Source organism: Mus musculus, chromosome 7 (genome assembly GCF_000001635.26).
Source record: "Mus musculus strain C57BL/6J chromosome 7, GRCm38.p6 C57BL/6J".
NCBI lineage: Eukaryota > Metazoa > Chordata > Mammalia > Rodentia > Muridae > Mus > Mus musculus.
The window spans coordinates 87339199-87358815 of NC_000073.6; the positions used below are offsets into that span (position 1 = coordinate 87339199).

At 35.3% G+C, this 19617-nt stretch overlaps 1 protein-coding gene across 7 annotated transcripts in view; it reads left to right on the plus strand.

Moving 5' to 3' along the window:
• Positions 1-19617, plus strand: part of Nox4 (NADPH oxidase 4) — a 154281-nt gene that overhangs the window by 94769 nt on the left and 39895 nt on the right. The gene's annotated exons all lie outside the window — the stretch shown is intronic.

The window sequence follows — 19617 nt, forward strand, 5'->3', positions numbered from 1 at the left end:
CAGTAATTATTACTAATGAATTATTTATGGGGTTTATATCATAGGCCTCTTATTGTCAGTTCTGTTGGTAAAAGGTAGGAATACTTAAATCTATTTCTAGAAAACATGACTTTAAAGTTCATGGTGTTATTGAGTTGCAAAATAATCTACATTTAGTTGAGTAATACTGTTAAGAAAGATGAAGTGCTTGTGTCAAGCTTGGGGACCCAAGTTTGAGATTCCGAAACTGCATTCAGGAAGGAAAGAATCAACTTTCTCAAGCTGTCCTCTCAATTCCACACAAATTTCTTAACTGGTTTACACACACACACACACACACACACACACACACACACACACACCATGTAAAGGTTTAAATAACCACTTTGGATTGAGAACAAGCAACTCTCAAGTTTGAATGAACTTGATGTATATCTATAACACCAAAACATCTTTAGAATAGAAGTTACTTTTAATATCAGGTCTTTAGGTGTTACTTTAGACATCTAGTTAATAAAAGCTTTATAGTCTTTGAGAGATGCATTATATTGAATCCCAAACAAATATGTCAAGTATGATTTATTATTATAGTCTCTGGATCCAACACAACGGGTAAGAAATGCACACTTAGTTAATATTGGCATGTTGGTTCTTTAGAGTGCTGTCAAAAGAAAAGATTGAAAGTATAAGAAAGAACACAAACACTTTAAAATACATTTACAATTCAATAATTAGCAAGAGTCTTCTTTATAGTAATTTCAGTGTAGTCTAGAGTTAGACTAAGTAAATCCATGGAGAAGATAGAAATTTTCAAATTTAGACATTGAGTGAATGTATGAAGATGTAAGAAAAAGTGTAAAACTAACAAGGAAATCTGGATGGACCTGGAGGGCATCATCCAGAGTGAGGTAACCCAATCACAAAAGAACTCACACAATATGTACTCACTGATAAGTGGATATTAGCCCAGAAACTTAGAATACCCAAGAGATAAGATACAATTTGCTAAACACATGAAACTCAAGAAGAATGAAGACCAAAGTGTGGACACTTTGCCCCTTCTTAGAATTGGGAACAAAACACCCATGGAAGGAGTTACAGAGACACAGTTTGGAGCTGAGACGAAAGGATGGACCATCTAGAGACTGCCATATCTGGGGATCCATCCCATAATCAGCCTCCAAACGCTGACACCATTGCATACACTAGCAAGATTTTGTTGAAAGGACCCAGATATAGCTGTCTCTTGTGAGACTATGCCAGGTCCTAGCAAATACAGAAGTGGATGCTCACAGTCAGCTATTGGATGGATCACAGGGCCCCCAATGGAGGAGCTAGAGAAAGTAACCAAGGAGCTAAAGGGATCTGCAACCCTATAGGTGGAACAACAATATGAACTACCCAGTACCCCCCAGAGCTCGTGTCTCTAGCTGCATATGTATCAGAAGATGGTCTAGTCGGCCATCAGTGGAAAGAGAGGCCCATTGGTCGTGCAAACTTTATCTGCCTCAGTTCAGGGGAATGCCAGGGCCAAGAAGTGGGAGTGGGTGGGTGGGGGAGTGGGTGGGGGACTTTTGGGATAGCATTGGAAATGTAAATGAAATAAATACCTAATAAAAAAAGAAAATATCTAATAAAAAATAAATTAAAAAAAAAAAAGGAAGGCCTAATGGTCTTTGTCTAGGGTTGCCATTTTGAAGAATGGTTGACCCCCACATGCGGGTTGTTTCTGCATATTAAACGCCCTTTGTCTTTGCAAACCAAAAAAAAAAAAAAGGAAATCTATCTCAAATAAGGGAAAGTAATGAATAATAATATTCAGCAATCAAATGAACAAAAAGCAAAGACACCTAATGAATCAAAATTAAAGAAAACAGTGTCAGCCAAATCAAAGCTAATTTGTTCCAGTAAGAATTTTTTGGATTCAGCTTAGCAAAAGATTGGGTGAAATCACACTAATCTGGAGATGTTCGTGAACCTTTGAAGGAAGTGAACCTCTCTAGTGAACATACCAACAGTGAGTTGCTATTTCAATCTATTACTAGCAAATGAAGACTTGTATATTCTTAGAAACAGAGGGGAAGCAATCAGAGGCTTATGTACTAAACCTGAGAAAAATAACTATGAGCAAAGTTAAGAAATTAGTACTGGAAGGAAGAAAATACTTTTAAAATCAAAGAAAGATAGAATTCTGGATAAAGATGGAATATTCAGGAATGTAGAGTAAGGTTATTTATATAAGGAGGTTATAGTACATCATAAAATGCATGATGCAAATAAATATTTTGTATTTAAAGGCAGTGAACATGGAAGTTGAAATTTGAAAAAATGGGAAATATATGCTATGTACCACTTAATGGGAACAAAGCCCAAATCAGTTTACAAAGATTGATTTAAAAAGATTGAGAAGTAATAACCTTCTTGGAGTCACAAAATATAATCTTAATTAGATAATGGTTATCGTTGCACTAAAAAGGCATCACAGCAGTCCATCTGTAGATAGATTTTCATGTATCATGGAAAGGTTACTTCTTATGATATGGCAGAAAGAGTTGAAAAAATGAATTTGTTTTGACACTGTCTGGGAAATAAAGAATGGGGAGAAATCTTTTCCAGTAAGAATTTTAATATAGCAGAAATTAAATTCAGCAATGAATTGTAATTGATAGAATTCTGTATATAAAGGAAAAGAACAAAAATATAATTTAATCCATAAGTGCAAGGAAAAGCTTTATGATAGTTTGTAACTATCTATTGTGTATGATCTTTTTCCTCTGAGACCTTTGTGATCACAAGTAGCTCATTAAAAATTAATTACCTCAATATTTATTTTAATTACCTCCACTTGAGCAGGAAATATGGTCAATTTTGCACCCATTGTAAATTGTGCTAAAATATTGGTAGAGATGCAAGATCATTCTATTCAGAGAGTTAAATTCTGTCTAAAATAATGGAAATTTCCACATAATAGAGGTAAACATGCATGTAGAGGAGCCCAAAATAATTGTGTCACTCACTGACATAATATTTCAAGAGGAGATTTAGTTTCCAGGAAACAACAGAGTTACAATTATTGAAAGAAAAATGAGAACATCCTCCTCTGAGATCAGAAATCACTGAGTTTTTCTCCAAAATTAAAATTATGAGCAGAATACTATTTCTAGAAGTGCCAAAGAAAAACTTAATAAGAATGTGAACATTGGAAGCTTTTAAAAAGTGATATTGTATATTCGTTTGTGTGTACAGGCATCAGTGTGTGTGTGTGTGTGTGTGTGTGTGTGTGTGTGTGTGTGTGTGTATTGTGTATTTGTGTGGTGGTGGTGGTGTTGTGTGTGGCTGTGTGTCTATTTGCATATATTCCATAGTGTGCATGTCGAGGTCATAAGGCTACTTTTGAGAGTAAGTTCTTACCTTCCACAATAGCTGAGGATAGAGGTGGTTTGAGATCCAATCACTTTTACATGCTAAGCGATCTCTCCAGCCCCGTTTTGGATTTTTAACTGTGATTTTGTTTTAGTGAAGTATGTTTTACCATGGGCAATGAACAGTGCTTGCTGATAGGAGCCTGATATAGCTGTCTCCTGAGAGGCTTATCTAGAGCATGACAAACACGGAAGCGGATGTTTGTAGCCAACAATTGGACTGAGCACGGGGACCCCAATGGAGGAGTTAGAGAAATGACTGAAGGAACTGAAGGAGTTTTCAACCCCACAGGAAGAACAATAATATTAACCAACTAGATACCCAGAATTCCCAGGGAATAAACCACCAACCAAAGAGTACACATGGAGTGACCCATGGAGTACCCTCATAGAAGGAGGGGAAGGGGTGATGGGATAAGGGAATTCCAAAGGGGAAACCAGGAAAGGGAATAGCCTTTGAAATGTAAATAAAGAAAATATCCAATAAAAGAAAAAAAAAAGATTTAGGTATATTCCATACCAATTCATTCAAGAGTTACCTACAATATACAGTGTACAAAGATGTAAATGAAATGACTCCATAGTTCTGGAGACTCACCTAGTTTCATTCTTGTCAGCATTTTCCTTAAGAATTGCATCTCTTGAATGCATGAGTGATACATTAAATATAGAAGACTATGAAAGATATGTTTTTGCTCCCTCTAACAATGATAATAGTAAAGATAGTCAAAATAATTGCATTAGAATTTTATTTCTCTTCTAAAATTAATCATATTTTTGTTTCAAAGATATGATTAAGAATATTACCTTAACTATACTGTCTAAAATATCTTATCTATGCTAGATATGATTACTGTGGAATAATTTCACTATTTGCACATACTCTCTATGTTTAGTAGTTTAAATTGCAGATTATTTTAAAGACTTTTTTAAATTTCACAACTAAAGTGTTATATACGCCTTATCCCAACACAATTATTCTATATTTTTAATATGAAAATATTCAACAATAATCATAGATAGTCATAAAATAGAGAAACTATTATACGTGTCATATAATGGATTTTTATTGATCCTTGGTGTCTTAGTCAGGATTTCTCTTCCTGCACAACATCATGACCAAGTAGCAGGTTGGGGAGGAAAGGATTTATTCAGCTTACACTTCTATACTGTTGTACCAAAGGAAGTCAGGACTGGAACTCAAGCAGGGCAGAAAAGCAGGAGCTGATGCAGAAGCCATGAAGGGGTATTCTTTACTGGCCTGCTTCCCCTGGCTTGCTCAGTTTGCTTTCTTGTAGAACCCAAGACTACCAGCCAGAGATGGTACCACCCAAAAGTGGCCTTCCTTCCCCCCCCCCCGCCCCCCGTCCCCTCGTGATCCCTAATTGAGAAAATGTCTTACAGCTGAATCTCATGGAGGCATTTCCCCAACTGAAGCTCCTTTCTCTGTGATAACTCCAGCCTGTGTCAAGTTGATACAAAACTAGCCAGTACACTTGGTTATGACATTTTTGTATTTCTCATTATAATTTGCAGTAATAATTAGATATAGTTAACTGATAGAATCTAAACTGAAAATGAAGGACACTGTGAATTTTCTTTTATAGCACTAATCCAAACTAAACACAGTGTAAGAAATATTAAATGCAACTTTAATCAAAGACCTCCACAAAATACTTGATTATTATATCTCTGTATGTCTATGGCATTCTAGAAAGCATGCATACTTCAGGTACCATCCAGCTGAATTTTCATGAAATGATGAAGATTGAATATGTACTGTATATGTTAAATACTTTTTAAATTTGGAGTTTTCCTTATAAGTTGTGATATTTTCTTAAGAGACATGATAACACTAAATTATATTAATTTATGGCTACAACATATTTAGGGAAACTAGATAACTTATATAGTAGAAATGACTTTGACTTCCTGTTTTACTTTTTGTTCAAGTAGTTTTTATTAAATTTATAGAATTGTGGTACCATCAACAATGTTCTTATTCACTTATATTTCTTTTTAAGCTTCACACATTGCATATAATGAATTATAGTTGTTTCTCCTTGTTGCTCTCTTTCATCCCCATCTCTCCCATGCAAACATTTCTTTCTGGAAAGGTATCTGCCAACATTAAAGTCTTCTTTTTGTGTGTGGCTGAGCATGGTAGAGGCTTATTAGAGCATGAGCAACTCATCAGTGGGCTCACCACTGAAGAAAGTGGTATTCCCTCCCCTAGCAGCCATTAACTGCTAATAGATCTTTACGGAAGGATGGGCTTTTTAGTTACTGCAAAATTACAAGTAAACCTGAATGCCACCAGTGAATCTCAATGCAAAGGGAATCGGTAAAATAAATTGGAGAGTGAATTATTTGTATATTTTAATTTTTTTTCTGGGTGTCAGATGTCCATTTAATCCATGTGCTTGTAATGCAAATATTAATCTAAGTTTATAATAAAAATCATTATCTGCTGCTTCCAGAAAATATTGCCACAGAGAAGATTCTCTATGATTGTTCTTGCTATGACCATTGAAATCCTTGGATAGCCAGAACATATTTTTTAAAAACAATTGATTATTTTGGCTAATAAATATTTACCAACCATCTACTCTAGGCTATAGGGGGATGAGATGTTAGTCTTACAAACATGTCACAGATATGGTTTTCAAGTCTGTCTGAATGATTTTTACTTAGGTCCTAATAGGCTCTACCTTGTAGTTTTCAGGTTGTACTTATTTAAAGGGAATGACTTTACAAGGAAGGAAGGGAAACAATTTTGAGAATCCTAACCTTTTTAGGAAAATGATAAAACTCTTTGGGGAATGGACTTATACCATAATTTCTGTGGTTCTTTGATAGTGGTTATATCCTGCCATATGGTTGATTAATTCAGTTATCCTCAGTTTCATTTGTGTCCATCAGACTCTGCAGTAGTTACCAACTGAGCTTGCCAGGATCCATCAAGAAAAAAAGTATCACTGTGTATGGCAGCTTTAGCCTTTTAAGATGTGTTAGTTAAACAAGAGGACTTTATACAGAATTGAAATTGTGCCAGTTGGTTTTCCATCTCTGCCTCAGTTCTTAGACTATTGGATACATTGCTGGTGAGCAGCAGTACCTCGATAGAAACCTTGCTTTCTGAGCAGTAGTTTTTAGCAGTGTGTTTCAATGACTCAGTGAGTCATGGTCTAATCACGTGTGGTATCCACCAACTTCCTGTCCTATTTCTTTCGTATACAGGACATGCTTTCATGTGACTTCATCATTTTTATTCTACATTTATTTATTATTTATTTTCTGGTCTACTTTATATGTAAGTGTGTTTTATCACATGTGCATTGGAGAGCATGTGAGGGGGTCAGAGGCCAACTTGCAGGAGTCAGTTTTCTTTTTCTACAATCTTGCTTGCTCAGGTTATCAGCTTGATTGGAACAGGCTCTTTTACATGCTGAGCCAGCTTGCCACTCTGCTGTAATATAATTTTCTTTCTTTCTTTTTTAGTATTTACTTTGTTTTTGTTTATTGATTTTTTATTTAAAAAATTCAGGCATGAATATTGTATTTACATAATTTCCACCCTAAAATCTCCCTTTCTATCTCTTCCTGGGTCTTTCTTGACTCTATCTATTATATACATGTATTTTTGTAGATATAGATGTTTTTGCATTTACATATACATGGCTTTATGTATACATGTATGATTTATGTGTATATGTGTTTATTTGTATACATAGACATATACCCTAGGACTTCATTTAGTGCTGTTATTTGATTATGTACATTTAGGGTGAGTCCTTGGTATTGGATAACTATGAGGACCTCTTCCTGGAGAAACCTGAACATAAACAAAACTTTTGAGATTAAGGAGGAAAAATGCAGTTCATAGGACTCATAATTTGGTTTTCCATGATTCCATGAGCTACATCATTTGACTTAGTTCTGGACACAGCTAAGTATAATAACCCTTCAGTTTACAAAGTAGTTGTAATCCTAGAAATTTGTTTGTAAATTAAAGTAATTCAAAACTTTTCATTTTTTATAGTTATACATGATTTTTTCAATTTGGATGTATATCCAATAATTTCAACATATTTTCTAAAAGGATTTCAGAGAATTATTGTATGATATGATATTTTGTACAACATTGCTGAATATCTAATGGTCCCCTTCCCTCCATTTTAATTTCAGTAATTTCTGATAACCATTTTGAGAAAAAAAAAGTTTTAGTAATTACACTAAACTTACCCTAGGAAGTGGCACTGTCTCACATCTTAAAGAGTTCATAGTTAAAGAAGAACTACAATGGAGATCTGAACTCTGAGACATTCTTACATGTTATGTTCAGCAAGGGCAACTAAAAAGCACTAGCCACTAGACTAGAAGAGAGTGAAGATCATTTCATTTACACATCACAGGAAGATGCTTCAAAACATGGTTGACCAGTTGTAACAGATGCTTTTAAGAAATCACATAAAATGAAGATTGAACTAGTAACTTCAGAAGATTTGGTTTTTATAGAATGCTTGAAATAAAAGCCACATTGAAGTAGTTTTATGAGACCGTAATTTAAAAACCAGACAGACATCCTGAGAGATGCTAGAGTTCATCTCAGTTCAACCTAAGTTGGGGAGCGTTCCTTCTCAGTTATTTATCTAATGAAATCAAGTAGGACAGCTTCCCATCATTCACAGTGGGGCATTTATTCCACAGAAGTTAACACGTGTTATCACAGTTACATGAAGCCTTCCCTATAATTTATATGCTGAGACTTAATTGCCAATGTGATCACTACAATTGGTAGGCCTGTTGTAAGAGCTGCAGGGAGTTAAATTTGCCCCTTTTAAGTCTTAATTCATGCCTGCATAGCAGAGAGATACCATCTTGGAAACAAACTAAGCACCAAATGTTCAAACAGACTAAGTACCTCAATGTTCAAATTTCTGTGAGAAATACACTTTGGTAATGATTTAGTAACCCTGAAATATTTTAAACACATGTTTTAAGAGTGTATACGTTGGTTTTTTTTAGACGTGTCTCTTGAACATTTGCCAGAACACAACAGCACATATTTTAAATATTTCTTATTTTAATTGAATTTAAAATTATAAGTACTATTAGGATGGATTAAGGACAGGATAACTAACTATTCATCAGGATACATAATTGTAATAACTGTACACAGTTATATACTTCTGGAAGTGATGTGGATAACCACAATGAAGTATAGAGGGCAAGATTTGTACTGCTAGAGAGACAAAAATTTACAGTTATGAAATCAAACTGCCCTCAAGGAGATTTGATTCAATATGTATGTGAGCAACTTGAACTTTCCCTACAGCAACCTATATACTTCTTGCTTTATAAAAGGAGGAAGGGGCCATTTAGTAGATTTGGCTGAAAGAAATGGTAATTTTGTTTTGGTTCTTCCTGTCTCTAATGAAGATAAATTGTGGACTAACACTAAGAATGAGGACAGGGAAGGTGTGCAGTAACATTGAGGAGAAGGAATGGGTCATATGCAGTATTAAATTGATGAGTGAATCCTGGTGGCTCCTCTGAACTGTGCCAACTAGTCTTCTGAGATGTGTGTTTCTAAATTTGAAAAATGATAATTCAGAATAATTGTAATTTCTTTTCAGTTATGGTTCACTGTTGCAAATTAGCAGTTGAGCAGGTGGTAAATTGGATTTTAATTGACATCAATCCACTTCTGAAAAAAAATGTATTATATCTGCCACTTTAAATTCATTTTTTTACAATGGTCTAGAAAATTCAAAACATCAATCAATTTAAGGGACTGTTGTTTACAACTCTAATAACTTCCCGTTGCTTCTTGGGTGAAGGTCAGATTATCTCTACCATGTCCTAAAATGATCTTGTCTTAATTAATGTTCTATTGGTTGGAGAAGGCATCATGACCAATAAAAGAAAGCATTTAATTGTGGGCTTGCTCACAGTTTCAGACAATTACTTCTTGATCATAATGGAGGGAGGCAGACAGGCATGGCACTGGAGCACTGGCTAAAAGCTTTACATCCTGACCTGTAGGCGATAACCTGAGAGAAAAACACAGTGGGGCTGGAAAGGGATTTTGAAACTTCAAATCCCACTCCCAATGACACACTTTCTGCAAAAAGGGCACAATTCCTCCAACAAGGCCACACCTTCTAATTGCCAAATAGTTCATCAACTGGGGACTAAGCATGCAAATGTATGAGCCTACAATTGCCAGTTTCATTTTAACCACTACTGACCTTCAAGTACTGGCCCTGTTTTCTATTATTTTGCTTTGATTAATTTTTATGCCCATTAGCAACACTGCCTTTTTAAATTTTTTTTGTTCTTTCGCATAATATACATGTCCTAACCTACACCCAGAGAACTTACCATTGCCCTATGTGATCCCTACCCTCAACAAACATGCCTTTAATGTCTTTAGATCACATCTTATGATTCAAATCTTCCTAGAAATCTATACACACCTTAATATGGGTTGTGCTTTTTTTAGGCATTTTTTATTAGATATTTTCTTCATTTACGTTTCAAATGCTATCCTCAAAGTCCCCTATAAGCTCCCACTGCCCTGCTTCCTAACCCACCCACTCTCACTTCCTGGCCCTGGCATTCCTCTGTAGTAGGGCATATGATCTTCGCAATACCAAGGGCCTTTCCTCCTATTGATGGCCAACTAGGCCATCTTCTGCTACATATGTAACTAGAGCCACTGCTTTGGGGGTTACTGGTTATGTAGGCTAACTTCATACATTCTCAGCACTTGCTTTCATTGGCAACTGTAGAACTCAAGTGTATTCAGAGTAAGGAGGGAAGTCTACCAATATAGGGTCTTCAGAATCCAGTTAGGGATTTTTTTTCTTTTACCTGTCACTGTACTTAAGTGTCTAAGAAAGCACATGCTCCTAGTAAATGCCAAACTTCCTTAAGGGAAATGAGAAAAGAGTAAAAGGCACACAGGAACTTACAAGCAAGAACATCATAGGGTCCAATACAAAAACAAAAGTAGCGTCTGGCTTCCACAACAGGTGACAAGGAAGCTTTGCAACAGATTTGGGAGAGTCTCTGGGCCAAAGTTGGTGTTAGATATAAATATGACGGTCTTAATATAATATTCCAGGGAGAGATATTTTGAATAGCTCATAGCATGCCCTGCTGCTGAAAGGTCAGAAGAGATAAATTTCCAAAAGCAAGGTCATGAGAGGATTCTAAGTTTTGGTGTAACCTAGTCTTCTCATAGAGGTGCTGGTGAAATATTGAAGAATTTCAGGTTGGAATTGAAAACAAATTCATTTTCATATGAACGACCGTGACATTTTTCTGCAGGATGAAAATGAGGGAGGTCAGGTTAGAATCAAAACCAACAAATTAAATATTTCTACTGTTACTAAGGAGGGAAAAGAATTTAATCCTATGTACTAAGAAGAAGGTTATCTAACACAATGAGTATATATTGCTGGCTAGAATTATGAAAGTTACGGTTTTGGAGGAGTGGTAGAAGGGGTAGTAGAGTTTGCTACAAACTATGTAACGGAAGCAGAGTAAGCAAAGAGAATCAATAAACAAAAAGAGGTATGTATTAATGGGTCCTATTTCTGATTTTTTTCTCTTTCCAAGCTTTCTCCAAATCCTGTAAATGTTTGAATTTGTATTGATCTGGCCTGTAATTAGCAATGGGAATGAGAGGGAAATACAGCATGTGTGTGTTGAGGGGAGATGTCTAGATCAGGAAGATATGAGCTAAAAGTACCTATGATTTGTGTTACAAAAAAACTGTTTCCAGTCTCTGAGTGAAAACTTTTGAGATGACGGATTAGTTCATTTAATGAAATATCACATCACATCTGTTAACATACATGACCAACTATTCAATATATATGATCTGAGCTTAAACTCCATATTTCCTAGCCTCAGAAACCACAAAATTTTGGTATGAGGAAAATAAGTAGTATGCAGTATTCACACACACACACACACACACACACACACACACACACACACACACAGACCTCACACAATTTAAATGCCTGTTTCTAGGAAAGAGGATAAGTGAAAGCTCGATGCCCCAGTGTAGGGGAATGCCAGGGCGGAGATGCAGATGTATGGGTGAGTGGGGGAGCACCCTCATAGGAGCAGGGGGAGGAGAATGAGATGAGGGTTTCTGGAATGGAGACCAGAAAAGAGGATAATATTTGATATGGAAATAAGTAAAATATCTAATTAAAAAGAGTCTTAAGGTTGCAAAAATAAAACAATCATGGTATTATTTTCATTTGGGCTAAGATGGCTCAGCAGTTAAGAGCACTTGCTTTTTCTGAAGATCCAGATTTGATTCCCGGCACCCACATGACAGTTTACAACCATCTGTAACTGCAGATCGAATCAGTCAAACACGCTTTCTAGATCTGCACAGGCAACAGCTATTCGGGCTGTACACAGACATACATGCAAGCAAAACATGCATATGATTAAAATAAAAATAATTTAAAAAGTTAAAGAAAAGCAAATCTGTAGACTTAAAACATAATCAAGTTTGGCTTTCATGGACCTTTGGATAGATATAAAAGGATTTGATGTACCAGCACATAAAAACCTGGACAAAGTTGGTTTTTTTTTTTTTGTTGTTTTGTTTTTCCCAACTTTTCCAGGCTAGTTAAAAAAAAAAAAAACAACAACAACAACAAAACAAAAAACAAAAAAACAGTTCTATGTGCCTGGCCAGGTACTCTCTCTCATTCAAATCTGGATAGGATTCAAGAAGTACCTGGTACAGGTACTCATCATCAAAGTTCATGGTCCCCGTGTCTGGGTAGAAAAATATGTGCTGTCATTGGTGAACAGTTAGATTCCACGTGGACAAGGCTCAGCCATAACCAGTCTCCAGTGGATTCACGCTTTTGTGAAATTGTTGTCTGTAAGATTTATATGGTCTTCATTACAAAATTAAGGGAACAATATGAGACTTTGTGCAATGGATAGGAAAAAAAATTAAATGCTTTTAAAAGAATTGAGCAGTCTCCGCAGTAGCTTGTCTTCAGGAGAAATTATTTTTTAGCAATGATAGAAACTTACTGACCATAACTTTCCTGAGAAGTGGGAAAGTGAGTAGCCCAGCCCCTTCCAGCTAGCTCTCTCTCTCTCTCTCTCCTTTTCAAGCTAAGAAGGCAGGAAAGAAGCCCTTCTTAACTTCACAGTGTCCAGGCACAAGCTCTCTCGCACTCCTTTTATCCCATTCATATACCTGCCTTACTGAGAGCAATGGACTGTTGCTTGTTCCATCCTATGCATCAATGAATTGATGTTTGATTTTGCACAGATTCAAAACATATATACTGCAAAGATGGAAAATTACAGAATATCCAAAGCTCATATTCAAACTAGATACAAATCAGTAGTAATGTTAGAATTATGTAACCAGAAAAAGCTAAAAACTGAATAAAATGCTAAGATCTTTAAAAGAAAAAGTAGACCCCCCCGCCCTGATAAAACAGATACATAATGTCTATGGCCAGAGAGAAACTCAGAAAAGAATAGGGAGAAATGATAAATACATGCTCATTAGACAAAAATCTTGTGTTAACAAGGCTGAGGCTCATACTGAGAGGTGTTGAGTGGAGGGTCTTTAAACATTTCATAAAAATTTTAAAGCTGAGCCAAAGAAACCAGCCTTCATTTTCTGTTCTATGGGAGATAACGAATCTCTACCTCATTTCCTAATTTTAATGTGTATAATCTCTCACCATCAACTGGGAGCTCAGGAAGTTCAGTAATAATATTTTTGCTATGTGATCAGCCTTCTCAGAGAGTGAAAGGCAGAGTTAAGCCTTTTAATCTTGAGCGGGACTTGAAGAAAGACCTGGGCTGAGAGAGGTCCTGGCAGTTGAAAGCAGATGAAGGGGTAATCAGGGGGCTAAGGAAAAGTGTTTAATCTACTGGAACAGCCCAGCATTATATACTTGTGGCTCTTCTCTGGTGAAGTATTCCATGTGCTTCATCTTTGGCTAACATGTCTTCTACTTACTAACACAGAAGACTCACTGCTGGGTTGATTTTAATAGATTTCAAAAGACTATGTATTGCACGCTATTGCTTTTCATAGCTAAAGTTTTAGTGAGCATACTTTAAAAACACCCATACACAAAAACCTTGTATTTTCTATGAGTCCTGAACAAAATTACCTTTTTCTTTTGAATATGAGTGTAGGTGGTATTAGAGTTTGTGCTGAAAGCAGAGACTGAATTAGTATCAAGCTGAGCCTTGATCTCTCTGAGGTGTTTCTTTTGTTCAGTGCCAACACCGTTTAAAAATGCATTGGCTGTGACAATTGTTAAGTATAGCTTTTTCCTTTAAAGGTGGATTGTGTTAGAGAAAACTCAGCTGCAGTAATGTGCTTATCCAAGACAGCCTCTGATATTTGCTTTTGCCTTGCTTTAGCCTGCGTTTCCTTCCTTTCCTTTGTCAGTGTTTTTGTTGTTATAGCATAACTTCCACAACAATAAAAGATAATTTATATTTTAGGAGAATACCAGTTATAGACAGTGAATCACTGATGTGTTTAGAGGCCAAGAAGTCTGTTTATAGTTTCCAAAAGTGGATTTCACTTTTTAAAATGGTAAGTTTAATAAGTAGGAAACAGAATAATGGGTGTCAAGGGAATAGAATGTTATCCCTGCTTCCCTTAAAAGTCCCATTGAAATGTTTTTCTTTTTCTAACACAGCGTTGTCTCTCTTCAGAACTTCAGTGCTTACATGTAGCAGGTGTAGACCTATGTAGATGGTATGTCTGGTTTTCTGGTACTTTATAATACTTAGACAATGGAAAAAGGAGGGGGGAAGGCAAGCCAGCAGCATGTCTCTCTCTAAAGAAAACAGTGGAAACAAACAAACCAAAAACCCAAGACAAGGATTTTGCTTTGCTCTGTTGACTTTTGTCTCCATCTCTTGCAGGCCAGCTGCCCTGTGGTTAGTCAGGTCCTTGCTGATTTTTAGTTTCTTCACCTACAACATCAGGGTTTGAGAAAATTGCTAACCATTTCCTTGCTCAATATTGATGTCAAACTCTAAATCTTCTCATAAAAGTAAAATCTAGAATAAATGATTCAAATCTATATAAAGCAACAATAAAGGTAGATAAATTTTTATAGAGTTGAGAAACTCTAAAAGGAAGGCAGTGCAGGAGAGATGATCAGACAGGGTGAATATTGCACCTCTGCCCAGGTAATACTCAATTCTTAGCTCTTCTTGTTATACATGCATTATGCTTATGTTGTCTTCTGAAAAGTGTGCACAGAAGGTTGTTTTGTGTACCTGTACAAATGACAGAATAACCTTTTTCTTTTGTAGTGCTCTCATTTGCTCGTAATATTTGTGGAAGGAAAGTTTTAGGATACCCAAACAATCAGCTCTCATTTTCTTCTAAAATTGTTGTCTATTTTCTTGTAAGTTCTGTTTCCGGAGTCTTGGCCTTATAAGAAGATATTTTTGCTCTGTATCTGGTTTTCTTGCCCAAACCAAAATAGTCTAATTTGGATGCCTTGAATGCAGTTTTGAAAGCAATACTTTAAATGTAAAGTATTGTCATTCAACACTAGTTACCATGGTAATGAAGAATGTTATTTGATTTAAGCAAACTTTTCAAAAAGGGAATTTCTATTCTATCTCTTTTCAGTTGATATGGCTGTCTCCATGTCTGCCTTTTAATTCCATTGTCCAAAGTAATTTGTTTTGCTAAGATTAATGTGCTTATTTCTTTTCCTAAGAAAACAAATTTAAAAAATTAAAAACCATAAAATTTTGAGTCACTACAAATAATGTTCTTTCACTTTTAAAGTAATTTTATAATTCCATTTAAAACCTCCTTAAGAAGCATCTATAAAGACTTTGTAATACTTTTCTCATTTAAACTTTATTTTTCATTAAGAAGAGTTGCCTTGATGAGAATTTGTTTTATTCATAGCTTATGGCAAATAATAACTACTCGATACATGTTTTGTTGAGCAAGGAAAAAAATGTATAAAATGAAGTAAAACTCTAACTCCCCTACATATTGATCTTATGCCCACTTCTAAATTGTCTTCCATTAAAGATTAATGGTCTTTGTTGATGTGGGAGAAATGGAAAAGTCTTATCAAATATATTTAGATTGTCTCTTAGTACCATGAAACAGAAGAGTACTCCCCTCTCTTTCACACACACACACACACACACACACACACACACACACACACACTTGCATGTGCTTGCTTTTTTAAATTACCAACATGTCCAACAACGTTTGGAATTCTGAGGTTACAGACTAGTATAAATAATACAGTTATCATTTACTTCTAATCTGGGTGTCTTTCTGTATATTTATGTCTCATATAATTTACCTGTAACTCACTAAGTAATAGACATGTTGTAGCATGGAAATCCAGCTCTCCTCTTGAGATTCTTAATCTGTCCAATAAAGGAATTAAGAAAGGACTCAACTGGATGCTCAAGGACTCTAGGGTATACAGGATGGTTGAGATCATGATATAAAAGCATACTGCATTGTGCCACGTTTGGGCCATATCAAATACTGTTACCTGTTACAATAAATCTGTATCTGATAGAAATTTATTTTAAGAATGAGCACCTGCTTGTCTGATACAGAACTTTGTAGAACATCTGGACAATTGGAAATGGTTCATTTTGGACTTTGGTCCTCCTTAGTGGAATGCACATGGATTTTCACCTAGTACTTCAATTCAAGATTCATGGAGACTCTTTCAGAACAAGGTGGGAACCTGACAGCTTTATCTTTTACAAGCTGTGTTTCAAAGAAGCTGATTCTGAATTTTGTTTGCTTAATGCAACATGCTTATTAGAGATCACTACCTTAAATGGAAGAACAAGGAGTTATTAGGTAGAGGGAGAAGTTGAACAGCTGTTATACAGTCTCAATCTAGTGCAGATACACGGATAATAAGATATAGAGTAAAGGTTGATAATCAGAGCTGCTGGAATAGGGCTGACAGAGCTATGCTTTTTTCATTTGTGAGCTGTTCTGGGGGAATTCATAGCCCTTGCACATAAAGCCAACTCATAAGTAAATTAAGCCTCTCAATAGCTGTTTGACTGCACTTTTCAGAGCTGAGCAACAAAATCTTTGAAGAGGAATATGAAGACAATGTCTCTACCAACAACATCATAGCTAATTTTTTTTTACTTTTTTCTCATTTAATCAAAAGATAGAAACATGAAATGAGCACTATATTGACCAGGATGTCAGGAGATAGGCATAAATCATGCTGTCCAAAGCATTGGCTCATGCTCTTCTACTGACTTTGGAAATCAAGACTAAAAGCTTTCTTATGAGTTTAGGGTTCTTTCTTTATTCTTTTTAACAAGGAAGACTTTATCTTCATTTAGATTTATTTAATAAAATAATTGTATATAGTCAAGGTATATAACATGACATTTGGTATATATTGTGAAATGACAACCAGAAGCAATCTAATGCATACATTTCCATATAACAATGTTATTTTGTCTGTTTTCATGATAATATTTAAGATATACTTTCCCGTTAGATATTCTTTCTGTTATATTCTTTTGCTTCTAAGTACTGCAAAGTATGCACAGAGAAATATTTGTTAGTGTTATAAAATAATTTTAACTTTTAGTATAAAATCATTGTAAAAGAAAAAATATAACATGGTATAAAAAACAGAACCAATAGAATGTGTTTCTATATAATATTCATAGATATAGACACTATATAGGTGAGATAGATGGATAGATAGATAGATAGATAGATAGATAGATAGATAGATAGATAGATAGAGGTATATATAAATATAGGTAGATGATTGATGGGTGATAGGTAGATAGAGAGATTGATAAATGATTAATAGATGCTAGATAGATAGATGAAAGATAGAGATGATAGATGGATAGATATATACATACATACCCATGTACATATATACATCATAACATACCCATGTACATATATGCATAATAGATAGGTAGATAATGATAGAGATGAGGATGATAATGATAGATTGATTGAAGGATCTGAAAATGAAATTATTTTGAACTGGCCTACACCACTAGATCTAGGCAATCAATAAATACTGTCTGGACACTACCGGAGTGAATTAAGAAGTTAACCAATCCAGGAAGCTCAACAGTCTCAATCTAAGGCTGACACTTCATGGAAAGTTGATGTTGTTGATGGTACACCAAAAGGGTGATGAAGCCGAAGTATTGTGGCAGCAGCAAAACTTGAACTGACTCAGGCAGAAATGGCTCATGGCTGTCTAAACACTGCTTTCATCCAACTTCTTTTACAGCAGAATGCCAGCTTCTTGGAATTTATCATTAATATTTCCATTCTCTAGCCATGCATACACCCCCACAGACCCTCTAATTTTCTCACATGGTCCTCTCTCGAAATGACCCCTGGAGCACACAGTGATATTTCAGCAATCCTACATGTATCTCAGTGCAGCTGACATGAACACAAAGACCAAAGGTCACATATCTATATTCAAATAGTACTTTCTATTTTGTAAAATGAGTGTAAGATCTCGTAAGTATCTTGGTAGAATCATTTTTACTAATTCATTTTATATTGTCCAGAGCTAGTTTCTGTTTCCTTGGCAACACACCTTCTAAAACTACCTGTTATATCCTCTGTTTATTTTTCACTGTTTTAAAATTGTATTTTCTTATTTATTTTTAAGATGGGATCTCACTGTGTAACCATAGCTGTCTCTTATTTGCAATTTTCTTGCCTCAAGCTCGAAAGTGTTATAATAGAAGTGTTCCTCTTCATGCCGGCTTATTCCAGTTAGCTTTATAACTAAGGTCAGTGTGTCATGGGGGAACTTCAGTGTCCTTTAAGGATTTGACTTGGGTGCTTTTTGAAAAGAAGAACTGGCAACTTAGGTATAATATAAATATTGAATGAGAGAAAAGTTTTATGTATTAATAAAAACATAAGAGATGTCTCTTTTGTGGCAATGCTCTCAACCTTGAGAGATGTTTTATATGATAGCCTCTCCTTGCTTATGAGCATAGATTATTCAAAATAAGTGCAACATTCATTTATATATTGGAGATAATGGTGAGGCAGACAGAGTAAAATGGCCACCTCCTGAAACATAATAATTTGAAATTCCCTAAATCTGTCTGACAGGGTCTCTCCAGCAAACAAGTTTCTCCCCAGGATGTTATGAAGAAACTAATTAAGTTCGGTGGTCAAGAGACACTTAGGTTATAACAGAATAGAGTTCACTAGTGTCAATTTTTTTCATAAATCATTTTTTCTTTGTACAGATAGGAAGATTTCATTCCATTCTCACAACATGAATAGATTCCCATGTTATTTTTTGTCATGACATAAATACCTGTTCTGGTTAGTATAACTTCACGTTTCCAATAATTGGAAGATTGATCACCTCCCACGCCCCCAAAAAAAGGTGACACGAAACTGGGTCATAGCAAATGTAACAAAAATCAAATCATTCTAAATTGCGAAAAAGTATTTTTCTTATTTTCTTCTTTAATAACTAGCTATTTTGTATAATAAATTATTGTCTATGTTGCACACATTAATGTAATTATGTATAGACTGTCCTCTAGGTTTGTGTTATTGATTGAGTTTGAGAGAAATAAAAAGAAAGTGAAAGTCTATAATAGCTTGTGTCAATTAAGGAATCCCCTACTGGTGCGAAATCACATCCAGACATCTCTACCTCATTAGTCAGCTCATCACAGCCTCATTGTAAGTCCCTTGGTTCTTGTCAGTTGCTTTAACATCTTCCTTCAAGATGCCCTGTGAAAGGCTTGAGCACCAGTGCTGGAAAGCTGCTGTTTTCTACAGAAATTATGTGACATCTGAGAAACCACTAGGAGTAGCGTTTTACTCTTCTTTCTCAGCAAATGAAAAATCAAGTTATGTTTTCTCCAAAATCCTATGAAGAATGAGATGGCAGCTGAAGTAATTGTTGGCAGGAATCTGAGAGGCTGAAACCTACACATAACTATAACTGATCTTTGTTTTCATAAAGGACAAACAAATAAAATCGGTGATTAAACTGTAATAGGAAAAGCCTAACTGATCATGTTTAGGGAGTTACTCATATATTAATAATAACATTTTAAGAAGAAAAATTACAAAGTACTGCATATTTCTTGTGTGTCTGTATACTTTTCTTAACAGTCCTGCGTG